The sequence below is a fragment of the Mytilus trossulus genome, chromosome 10 (assembly GCF_036588685.1).
Source record: "Mytilus trossulus isolate FHL-02 chromosome 10, PNRI_Mtr1.1.1.hap1, whole genome shotgun sequence".
Classification (NCBI taxonomy): Eukaryota; Metazoa; Mollusca; class Bivalvia; order Mytilida; family Mytilidae; genus Mytilus; species Mytilus trossulus.
Window position 1 is genome coordinate 47,467,099 of NC_086382.1, and position 13,685 is coordinate 47,480,783.

At 32.8% G+C, this 13,685-nt stretch overlaps 1 protein-coding gene and 1 long non-coding RNA gene across 2 annotated transcripts in view; both read left to right on the forward strand.

Annotated features, from left to right (window-relative positions):
• Positions 1-13,685, forward strand: part of LOC134687958 (uncharacterized) — an 83,318-nt gene that overhangs the window by 38,615 nt on the left and 31,018 nt on the right. The window lies entirely within an intron of this gene.
• On the forward strand, positions 462-4,778 carry LOC134687497 (uncharacterized). The gene is made up of 3 exons (XR_010101768.1): positions 462-573; positions 2,705-2,792; positions 4,163-4,778. It is a non-coding gene; the product is annotated as an uncharacterized LOC134687497 (long non-coding RNA).

Sequence of the window (13,685 nt, forward strand, 5' to 3'; positions counted from 1 at the left end):
CACGTTTGCCATCTTAGTATGCAAGGCAAGGGTGCTTGGTGAGGTGCTGGAACTTGATGAACATGTAACATTAAGTTACAGTTCTGTAAGGATTTGACTGCCTTTTTACAGAGACTTTCTATGCTAATCGATGTTCCAGTATATTTCATATTTATATTTATTTGTGAGGCCCTCGTCATCATTTATATTCACTAAAAGCACAGTCGCCTAAAGATTTAATAAATATAGCGAAAAATTGCGAAAATTGGGGGAAATATTATATTTTAGTAGCATTATTATTTTAAAATCTTAAGAGGTTCCCCGGCCGTTACTTGCAAATTAAACTCTTAAAGTGTATAACGATCTATAACGAATATATGCATTCATCATGTGTGCAGATACGACGACTTTATAGGGTCTGTCATAAGTGCACTTTGTATGCCCTGCATGTGTGCACGCAGGAGGTCCTCCTGAGCGGTGTTTAGACGTACCGGGAAAATCTTATCTGATTCAGGATCAATTCATCGGTTACACTCCCCTGTCACCAGTGATCCTTTTTGCTGACATTCTGAAAAAGTATTGTGTAGTCCCTGTGTAAGTGTTGACTCTCAATTTGCACATGTGATTTTTTAATATTCCCCGGACTTCTGCAAAAACAATTATTCAGTTCACTGATTAAGATGGAAGGTAAACGAACAGAAAGTCACAGGACATTCCGACAAAAAGTCACAGGACAAAAAGTCAGACACATGTCAAACTCAGACATAAAGTATCAAAGTTGATACGACAAAAAGTCACAAACAATTTGTTGACAATTGTTTGAATGTAAATGAAAAAAGATTTTGAAATATTTTCTTTTTATTACATATATTCATTTTTAATTGAAGGAAATTGTTCATAATATAAAAAAGAAGATGTGGTATGATTGCCAATGAGACAACTGTCCACAAGAGACCAAAATGACACAGACATTAACAACTATAGGTCTTTACGGCCTTCAACAATGAGCCAATATAAAAAAAGATGTGGTATGATTGCCAATGAGACAACTGTCCACAAGAGACCAAAATGACACAGACATTAACAACGATAGGTCACCATACAGCCTTCAACAATGAGCAAAGCAGAGGTAAAGCCCATACCGCATAGTCAGCTGTAAAAGGCAATCATACCATATTTTTTTTTTGTATATTTACATAATGTACATGTCAAAAAATGCGTGCAAATGTAATCAAAAGCTGCACACATTGTACATGTTGTACGTAATGATTTTTGTGTGCAAATGTAATGGTAATGTGCGCAAACCTAATGCACTGATTTATTTGTTTTTAATAAATTTTAATTACAAAGTTGCTACATCATGTTCATGTATAAAACTTCAAGAAAAATACAAAAAAAGTGTTTTCTTGTTCAAAGAAAAATAATCTCAAAACTAGATTGTGACTTTTTGTCCTGTGACAGTGTGTGACTTTTTGACTGTGACTTTCTGTCCTACATTCAGATTGAAAAGGGGAGTTTGGTTGACCCCGTCTCCTTCTATCTGAGACTACTATGATATCTCAGTGATGAGCTTTATGTTTCATGTACAAATGTATTGTGCTTGTCATGTATGTATGTCGGATAAAAGCTCTACAGAGCTTATGTTGTATTGTTATATGTATAACCGACAATAAATTAATAGCCCCTAACAAGTAAGAATTAGGTTACTTCTTTTTGTTTTGACATCTTGCAAGGGTTTTTATACCCCCACTTTAAAAAATGGGGTATACTGTTTCACCCCTGTCTGTCCATCCATCCTTGCGTCAGTCAGTCCGTCCAATGAATATTTTTTGTCCCATTTTCCTCAGGAACTACAATAGAAGGATTTCTGAAATTTGGTTTCAGGGTTAAATAAGTCAGCTATACCGTGTGATGCATTTTCAGTTTCATCACTCCACAACTTCCTGTTTTCCGAACACTTGTATGATTTTACACATGATAGCCAAGTTGAAAGTTGAAAACTAACAACCTAATTTATGTACAAAAAAAATGAATAACAGATATGTTTCACATAAACAAATGACAATCACTGAATTATAGGATCCTGAGTTGGAAGAGGCACATCCATAACAAATTGGCAGGGTATAAGGAACTTTGAAAATGTTTAGTTTTTGTGGTTTGGTCTTTTTTCTGGATACTGTAAGCAATAAGGCCCCTTTACTTAGTGAATGAAATAATTGTAAGATACACATATCTGTCTGCCATATTTTATATGAACTTGACCTCATTTTCATAGTTCATTGGTCAATGGAACACTGCATTGTTTTGTCAGTTTATCATATGTTTAAAGTAACAGGTAGATTATATTTGGTAGATATGAAACAATTGTAAGGTGTGCATGTCTGAATGGCAGATTCATATATAAACCATGACCGCATTTTATTGTTCTTTGGTCAATGATAAGTTTTCTTGGTTTTGTCATTTTATCAGTTTTTCTAAGCATAGGTCTACTTGTTGTTGTATGGAATGACTACAAGGTATCATATAAAAAAAATGTCTGCCTGCCAATGTTAATTTTACTGTGACCTCTGATTCATAGAATAATGATAATATTCATGATATTGAACAGAAAGAATGATGAGTAAGTTGATGTTATATACAAATAAGGCAAAATTTTCAGTTGCCTACTAATTATGTAATAGTAGTTATTTTTGTCATTAAATGATGTTTACTCTTTTATGTGTAGGGCAAGAACATTAAAGATAAAGAGGAAACTATAAACAGAAGAAATTATCAACAAAATAAGATTTACAGAGGTCAACAAAGCCTAAATGGTAAGTCCACTGTTATAAAAGTTTTTGTCCTTGAATAATGATTAAATATTTATTAAAATAAGATGTGGTATGATTGAGAAAACTATCCATCAGAGTTCAATTAAGTGGATGTAAGCATTGTAATTACTTATTAGAGGCCAGTGATGACCTGTAACATGTGTAAGTAATGAGAAAACCCATACCCTATACATGTTATAGTAATCTATAAAAGACAACACTAACCAAATTTGAAACAGAGCATCAATTCAAACGTCAAATATACCAGACTAATTTATAAAAACAAAAAATTAGGACAAAATAAAAATGATGGATATGAACCAACATCAACCACTGAACTATGTACAAGCTCATGATATTGGACAGGTATAATATGGCTGGGTTGATATAAAAAAAAAAAAACACTTAGCAGTCTGATTTCCAATGAGACATTTCTCCAATAGACATGATAGAGATCAAATGACTTTTAAGGAGGCTCTTGGGTATAACAATTTCAGAAAAATATTTAATAATTTTTTTTCATAACTCATTTTATTTATAACTGTATCATATGGTACACCAAATCATTCAAATCATTCAAAACAATCAATTCGGTTTGGCCCCAGATGACTTTTAAAATGTATATATCATTGAAAAAGCTCCAAATTATCTCCCTTTGGTGCAAAAAGGCCAATGTAATGTAATATCTTTTTTAACTCATCGGTGGCCTTTATTTTTATGCCCCACCTACGATAGTAGAGCTGCATTATGTTTTCTGGTCTGTGCGTCCGTTCTTCCGTCTGTCTGTCTGTTTGTTCATCCGTCCGTCCGTTCGTCCGTCTGTCCCGCTTTAGGTTAAAGTTTTTGGTCAAGGTAGTTTTTGATGAAGTTGAAGTCCAATCAACTTGAAACTTAGTACAAATGTTCCTTATGATATGATCTTTCTAATTTTTAAACCAAATTAAACTTTTGACCCCAATTTCACAGTCCACTGAACATAGAAAATGAAAGTGCATGTTTCAGGTTAAAGTTTTTGGTAAAGGTAGTTTTTGATGAAGTTGGAGTCCAATCAGCTTGAAACTTAGTACACATGTTCCTTATGATATTATCTTTCTAATTTTAATGCCTTATTATATTTTTTATCCAATTTCATGGTCCATTGAACATGGCAAATGATAGTGCGAGTAGGGCATTTGTGTACTTTGGACGAATTCTTGTTTATTATAATTTTTAAATAAGCTGTACTTTAACTAAACTATTTTAAAAGTTAAGCGATTTCTGTAATTTATTACTTGAATATTCAAAAGAAAGTTCATCATAATAATCATAAACATGATAAAATAGCCATTTTATTTATTTCTTCACCGATAATTTTTGAGTTTGTGTATTTGTAGGTCAGACATCTCGATTTTCATAGTCATCATTCACAGATCAATACTGAACGGAAAACTTAAAGCTGATATTTTTCTCCATAGTGCGACTTTTTTTATTAATTTGAAATGGAATGTGTATTTTCCTACATTTATTTGAAAGAGGAAATTTCAACATGAGGACTATAAACAAAAAGGAGTCATATCATCATGATCATTGATGCACAAGAACTTGATCATAGAAATACAACAATGTAATTATCAATTGAAAGATGGAACGAATGAACAAAATATTAGAATGTTGTTGTCCAAATAAAATTGCTTTGTCTTCTCATTTGAATCTCTCCATTCAATAAAGATTTACAGAGGAAGATCTTTGAAGAACAGATTGAAAAAAATGTTTTGTCTAAGAATTGCAGGAATATTCTAGTGAATGAAATTATTTATTGACTTCACTCTTATATAGTGGACTGAATAATTGTACATAGCAAGTTGTGAATAAAGAAAACAAAAACTTTAACAAAAAGTGTTTATATTATAAATTTGCAAATATAAGCATACTATTATGTACACTACAAAGGTATATCTAATTCAAATTGTTTGCATATGCAAGTATTGCAATGAAACTATAACAAAGAAAATCTTACCTCTTGAAAAGAGTAAACTATTCAGTCAGAATATAAAATATTTTTCAGTTCTATTTTTCATAATAGAATAAACAAGTCAAAGATTTCAAAACAATATTTTTTCATTTATTTAGACATTTCATCATTTTGTTTCAGTGAACGGACTTTATTCTTTGACTGTAAATATTATTATACATTCCAAAATAATAATGATCTTTATTGTCATATAAACAAATAAAAAACATGTTTGTGACAAAAGAAAAAATATATATATATATATATGTATAAGTGTCTAAGAATGTAACTTTAACACACTAATGAGTGTTATAAAATTAGGTGTTATATTTTATATATTATTCACGCAATATTTCGCTAAACAAATTAGCTTCATCGGGCGTGTGCATCTATCAAGGTGAAATCGGATGCATGACAAAAAATATCTTTGTAGCTTGAGCTACACAAAAGTTTAACATATTGATTAATGATCTGTATAAAACAATTTTTGCCGTTTATTGTACATAAACAATTTTTTCAAAAATTAAAACAAATAGTTGTTTTAGTTAAATAGAAGTAAAATTGATGAGTTATTCCTTTGCTTTCGGGTAGAACTGTTTTTCATCCCTCTCATTAAGTCCATCAGGTTCAAGAGTACGTAGCTGATACATCCAGAACCTTTCTCTCTTTTTTCTCATTTCTGAGTCCCAATTTTGGTTTACCTCAATTATTTGAAAGGTGATATTTTCAAAAGTATGTCCTGTTCTTAAGAGGTGTCTCGTAATTGGACAGTTTCTTCCTTTTGTATAAAACGACCGATGATTGTTTAGTCTGATATTAAATGTGGTTTCTGTTTCACCAACATACTGCAGCTTGCAAGTTCCACAAGTAAGAATATAAATACTATTTTCCGTTTTGCAATTAGATGTAACATAGATGTTGTATCGCTGCTTTGTAACTGTGCTGCTGAAAGAGTGGTCAGTGTTGGCGGCTTTACAGCACTTACAGTTCCTTCTACCGCATTGTTTGTAACACCCAAATTTTGAAGTTTCTTGTTTCTTTACTTTTGATGTCACAAGTATGTCTTTGAGATTTTTGGGTCTGCGATAGGCAATAAGAGGAGGTGATGGAAAAATTTCTTTTAAGGACGAGTCATTTTCGATTAGACGCCAGTGCTTTCGGATAGAAGATGAAATATTTGTCAAATCGGGATGGAATGTTACAACAAACGGAATTCTATCTGCACGGGTCGCCTTATTTTTGTATTCCATGAGGCTAGCTCGATCTTTTTCTTTAGCTTTATCAAAAGCGTCTGTGATGTTTTTGGTTTTATATCCTCTTGATTTCAGCTGTGTTTTTAGTTGTCCCAAACGATAGTTAAGTTTGGATTCAGAGGAGCAAATTCGCTTTAGTCTGATGGCTTGACTGTAAGGTATACTCCTGGAGCAGTGTTTCGGATGACAACTTTTTGGAGAAAGGAACTGGTGTTTATCAGTTTTCTTTGTGTGGAGGTCAGTTTGTAACACACAAAGAAAACTGATAAACACCAGTTCCTTTCTCCAAAAAGTTGTCATCCGAAACACTGCTCCAGGAGTATACCTTACAGTCAAGCCATCAGACTAAAGCGAATTTGCTCCTCTGAATCCAAACTTAACTATCGTTTGGGACAACTAAAAACACAGCTGAAATCAAGAGGATATAAAACCAAAAACATCACAGACGCTTTTGATAAAGCTAAAGAAAAAGATCGAGCTAGCCTCATGGAATACAAAAATAAGGCGACCCGTGCAGATAGAATTCCGTTTGTTGTAACATTCCATCCCGATTTGACAAATATTTCATCTTCTATCCGAAAGCACTGGCGTCTAATCGAAAATGACTCGTCCTTAAAAGAAATTTTTCCATCACCTCCTCTTATTGCCTATCGCAGACCCAAAAATCTCAAAGACATACTTGTGACATCAAAAGTAAAGAAACAAGAAACTTCAAAATTTGGGTGTTACAAACAATGCGGTAGAAGGAACTGTAAGTGCTGTAAAGCCGCCAACACTGACCACTCTTTCAGCAGCACAGTAACAAAGCAGCGATACAACATCTATGTTACATCTAATTGCAAAACGGAAAATAGTATTTATATTCTTACTTGTGGAACTTGCAAGCTGCAGTATGTTGGTGAAACAGAAACCACATTTAATATCAGACTAAACAATCATCGGTCGTTTTATACAAAAGGAAGAAACTGTCCAATTACGAGACACCTCTTAAGAACAGGACATACTTTTGAAAATATCACCTTTCAAATAATTGAGGTAAACCAAAATTGGGACTCAGAAATGAGAAAAAAGAGAGAAAGGTTCTGGATGTATCAGCTACGTACTCTTGAACCTGATGGACTTAATGAGAGGGATGAAAAACAGTTCTACCCGAAAGCAAAGGAATAACTCATCAATTTTACTTCTATTTAACTAAAACAACTATTTGTTTTAATTTTTGAAAAAATTGTTTATGTACAATAAACGGCAAAAAATTGTTTTATACAGATCATTAATCAATATGTTAAACTTTTGTGTAGCTCAAGCTACAAAGATATTTTTTGTCATGCATCCGATTTCACCTTGATAGATGCACACGCCCGATGAAGCTAATTTGTTTAGCGAAATATTGCGTGAATAATATATAAAATATAACACCTAATTTTATAACACTCATTAGTGTGTTAAAGTTACATTCTTAGACACTTATATAATTCAATTTAGTAACTGCATCAGTTTATTTACAAACTGATCCACACCTATATAGATTGAATGTTGATTGTTGCTATTTTTAGACACTATATATATATGTATACATGTATATAAAAAAATTAAAAAAAACTTGTATACATTTAAAACATTTTACTACCAAACAGCATTCACTGTAACATACACATAACTTTATATTTATATATATATATTTATAATTTTAATCCCATAGGATTTTATTTTGTCCCATGGGATATTGAAAATCCCATGGGATAATAAAAATCCCATGGGATTTTTTTTGTCCCATGGGACAACAAATATCCCATGGGACTACAATTATCCCATGGGACCAAAAAAAATCCCATGGGATTTAACCAAAATCCCATGGGATAATGGTCAATCCCATGGGATTTTGCCCTGTCCCATGGGATATTGAAAATCCCATGTTTTTATAAATCAAATAGCAAAATAAATATGCTAGTAACAGTAGAAAACCAATGAAATTATTGAATCCCATGTAATTCCGCACACTTTGGTTATATTCATGACATTGTAGCTCTTGTTTGAGGCGGCGGCGGATTTGCAAATGAGTGTTTTGCAAATTAAAAGTGTCCAGTGTTTTTAATGAGAAGGGTTTTTTAAGGAAATAAAACTGTGTTAGAATATCGACAAAACCTTCAAAGAATGAAATCGAGTCGTGATTATTCTGAATGAACAAAATGTAAGAGCATCAGCGTTGTGTGAATTAATATGACGTACCGATGCTATAAATACATAATTAACATGATGTGACAACGAATATCATTAAAGTAAATATGAACAATCTGAGTCCATTCTACCTACTATGATTGAGTGGCGATATAGGTTTGGCCGATTGGCCAATGGGGCGAGTTAACATTGTTAGATATCTACTCATCGTGTTCGGGGTAAAAAAAGGTTATAAATCATATAGTAATGTATAAAGTATATTATAATGGTTGTGTGGCGTTCTAAACTAGATTTTATGAATTGTAAATGGGTTTTCGTCTAATCTCAAACAGCTGGAATGTAAAATAGTTATCCCACTAGGACTTGGTGTGTCAGTGTTTATAGATCACCATCTGGCCTCCGGCCATCGGGGTGATCTTAGTAATACACTGACACTCCGCGTCATCGTTGGATAACTATTAAAGCGGCAATGGACATTTGAGCGCATTGACAGGACATTTGAGCGAAAAAAAAAGGACGTTTGAGCGCCAAAGTATAGGACATTTGAGCGCCTAAATTTTAGGACATTTGAGCGAAAATAAGAATAAGCGTAGGACATTTGAGCGAAAACAAGTCTTGGATAGAGAATTGTCTTATTGGCAATCATACCACATTTTCTTACGAATATAGTTCATTAAATGAGGAGTTTACCAACAAAAAGATTAAAACATATTTTAATTGTAAAAAACAAAGCACTAAAAACAAAGCACAGTCATAAAACAGGAGTTTACCAACAAAAAGATTAAAACATCTTTTAATTGTAAACAAAGCACTAAAAACAAAGCACTGTCATAAAACATAAAACTCGGCAACGGCATTATTTACAAGTCTGTTCGGGCTTGGAACTTATATCCCAGGCTTCTGACATAAAAATCCCTCGTAATTTCCTGCTGGCAGTATTTCGAATGCAAATCCCGGAGATTCTGTTCCTTCTCCTTTTCTGTTCGGCTCTGCGGTGCATCAATGTTCAAACTCCGAATTTTTATGTAAGTCACAGATTGCAAGAAGTTATGGAAGTTGAAGCGTAACAGACGAACAAGTAGTTTACATTAACATTAAATTTGTAAAAAAAGGTACTTACTGTACATCTCCAGGATATTTCTTCTCCTTTTAGTGTTTTGTCCACTCTATATCGGAAACTGTCACAAACAAGGCTTCTTTTTCCCTTATTAGTCTCGGTCAAAATAATATCCATTTTAACACGTACATGTATTATTAGTATTAAGATTTCAAGTGCCAAGGGACATTTCACTTAATAGATATATATATAAGAATTTTAGAACAAAGAAAATTTGCATAGCCAATGAATTATAGTAGAATTGATTGGTAAATAGAGATCAACTTAGGATTTCACTTACATAAACCAGCCAGAACCGGTCGAATTACTCGGGTGTGAAATAAAATAAAAAATATTTATAACTAAATCTTACTTTTTTTTCTTACTTTAAAAAAAAAATCTTAATTCGTGTAAAATTATCAGGGAAAATTTCGCTCAAATGTCCTGTCTGAAAACTCAGGTAAGGTTAATATCCCGGCGCTCAAATGTCCTATGAAGTCGGCGCTCAAATGACCCTATGTGCTTTTTTCTTTTTCGCTCAAATGTCCTATGAAAACGTATTCAGTGATAAAGTGATGAATAAAGATCGTTCTCCTGGTATAAACCACCCATCAATGTAGACATAAAACCAATACTTGCACCAAATAAACAAGTATAATCAATACTTGTAGTACATTTGTACCAAATATCCAAGTATAATCAAAACTTGTACCAAATATCCAAGTGTAACCAATACTTGTACCAAATATCCAAGTATATATATGTACACACTCTGCATATAAACGCCATAAAAGGCTATAATAAATACCAAAAGACTTTGTAAAGTGGATAATCGCACGACAACGCCGCTGCTGAACCCAAAGAACGGGAAGCTATTTAGTACTATGTATGCAAAATTATATAGTCCAAATGTAAATAAAACAAAAAAGATATTCATTTCCCAAATTCTGAGAAACAATCCAATGTTCTGATAAATCTTCTTTCACATAGCCATCCTTTGAAGTGTCCGACTTCCAACGTCAATGACGTGTTTAAGTCTATCTGAAAAACCAAACCTTGCAGCGGTAATAGCACCACAAGATCGTAAACTATATAAACCGTATGCTTTTATATCGGTAACAAATGGAGAAAATTACATCAAAGTAAATTCCCTCATCCTTGTATAGTTTAAAGGCTAATTTGTTGAACGAAAAACAAAAAGTTCTTTCACTTGTGACAATTCCTGAATGAATACAAATTTTAATCAGATTAAACGCTACTCTATGCATAAATAATTCCAAATTAGGACTGGACGCAAATTTGTGCGTTTTTCACAATAATAAACCAGTTTCCATCTCTGTAAATATCCGTTTTTCCGATACAAATTGAAATGTGTATTGACTTGCAATTAATTGCATAATAACGCAGATTCAACAATTCTGATGCACTTAAAAAATACGATATCCCAATATACACGCACCAATGGTACGTTGTGTAAAACGATTATATACACAAAATAACTTATTATACGCATCCTGTAATAACTCATCGGCTCTTCCTTCCAGATTTGTGGGCCTAATTTCTTTTCAACATCCTCAAAAACATATTTCACTAATTGAGAATCTGTTGTAGAATCTACACCAGTAATCGAGTGCACCCCTCTATACTATAGTATACAGATACATACAGGACTAGACAAAGCAATATCGTTTCTGAACACCTGGAAAAAACATATTAAATAACATAAATTTAAATTGATATGTGGTTCCTTCCAAGTTTTCAAATAATTCATCAATACAATACATTATACACCAATAAAATGAAAAATTACAATAAAGCATATGCAATAAAAATTACCCCAATACATGAAAACTATCACCAAGTTAATACTAGTTAATTTAATGTCACCCTAAACTCCATTCTAATAGCCAACACCGTAAATGGTAAATCCATATACCAAAAGCCGATTTATTCCCTCTACCAAATAAAAAATTAGCTTTGTTAGTAGGTAATGTAAACCCAACACCTGATCAATAAATATATCTCCTTTGGGACATAAAAACGGCCAGTAAAACGCCGATCTCCACAAAGGTAAAATAAAAGTTCTATATGCCTTGTACATGTATACATAAGGACTGTCAATAATAGGCAAACTGAGGAAACATACGACCCATTTATACCTTCTGATCAATTAATCTATCTTCTTTGGGACATAAAAACGGCCAGTAAAACGCCGATCTCCACAAAGGTAAAATAATAGTTCTATATGCCTTGTACATGTATACATAAGGACTTTCAATAATAGGCAAACTGGGGGAGCATACCACCCATTTATACCTTCTGATAAATTATTCTATCTCCTTTGATATATAAAAACGGCTAATAATACGCCGATCTCCTCAAATGGTAAAATAATAGTAAAATATGCCTTACACTGCTGCATGTATACATAAGGACTTTCAATAATAGGCAAACTGTGGGAACATACCGCCCATTTAAAACCTTGCCAATAGATAGTGAACGCATCAATAAACATGAATGTACATTCCAATACCTGGAGTAAAATACAGGTAATCGATGGTTATGATCACTAACAAACCAATTAATTTCATGAGGACCCAAACAGGGAATCCAAATATTCAAAATAATGTACTACAAAACGGCAGTCATCAGTATTTATGATACGACTTATATAGTCTGCAATTTTATCTTTGCCCTAGGTATCCATTCAACCTCTAAGAACAAGACTTAATTGTGCTTCTAACAAGTCACAAAAATGACATACGCAATATCTGCAAATAAGGCTTCATACTGGCCTTATATAAACAATAGCAAAAAGTTTTGGTTATCCGTAAACCATCAATGCGTTTATCTCTCATAAAATCCGTCCAAGAAGCCATATATATTTAACAGCCGTAAGTTCTTCCAAATAGAACTATGGTATACATCGTATTTATGACACATACCTTGAGCAATAATCTTACTGAACTGAAAGTCCAATATTAGATTCATATAGGCTGATATAACATCAAAACTAATGATTCAATCATAGTATAGCCACATTCCTATGACATATATACGAAATGGATATAATTTGACCAACGGAAGCTACAGTTCTCCCAAAAATTTAACCTCAATATTCTGAAGATAGTTTAACTTGTTTTATGGTATCAAACAGTTATGAGTCTCTCAACCGGTTATGCTTATGATAGCTTTGTCTGTATGAATGAAATACTTTAGTAACCAAATATGTCAATGTATAACTGGGAGACCATGTGGATACAACCACTTTGATCAATAAGGTCTTGTCCAACTCAGGTGGCAAAATCTGTACACACGTTAATATCAGAATCGGTGACAAATCCATAAATCTATATACATAAAATTTAAATTTCTTATCATTCACATCAATTTAATTAGTGGTCACGTAACTTCAGTAAATATATATTTAGCAAAACTTCATCCCAAAAAGGAGAACGAGAATAAAAATATATATGAACTTCCATCCAAGGATTAGTAGTCTAACTATTATACCTCGTCATATGTTCAGTAAAAACCAAGATGATCAGAATGCAGATCGTAAATATGCCTATCTGGCGATAAGCTGAATGTTAAACGATAAACAATAAAAAATATGTTTAATTAGATTGCATATCTACCAAGATATCTTCAAATTTCACAAAGGTGTTTTCGATAGATGTAAATGACATGACCTACAATATATATCTAAAATTAAAACTTTGATTACCATTGTTTAGAACAGAGGTAGCAAGTGGTGGCAAGTGAATAAGCAAACCATTGGTAGTACATTCAATAATAAGTCCTCTAAACAAACGATCTTCAATAGCTTATAAAACAAGATCACTGTATGTAATAGCAGAATAATGTTTTGTAAACAAACGGACAGCCGTGTAGTACAATTTTAACAAAAGAGTATTTATAAGCGTGTAAAATGGTATCGGTATTTAAATTGTCGGTAATAAAATCATGACAACCAATGTTATACCAAAAATCAATATATCTCTACAATCTATCTCTGACGATAATTTTAGACTGACCTTGTTCATATTCAATGTAGTCGTGTGTGAGAAAAGTGTGCACTCGATTTACTACTAATATAAATATTTTAAATACTCATCTTATATAAATAATTCCTGATTTGGACCATAGACTGCTTTCGAGTTGAATAGGCATCTATTCCTCAAATATTGGTTATCGACAACCATAGCAGGCTCCTTCCTGAAACTTAAGACTGACTTCCGCTCATGCTGGACATGTTGCAATATAACGGGAAAACGGCATATACAACCGGGATCAGGTTCTCGAAAGGGCTGCTGTTGAAACTTTAATTGTTGTTTACTAGTATTGAAAATTTCCTGTTGTGAAACACCATGCAGGAGATT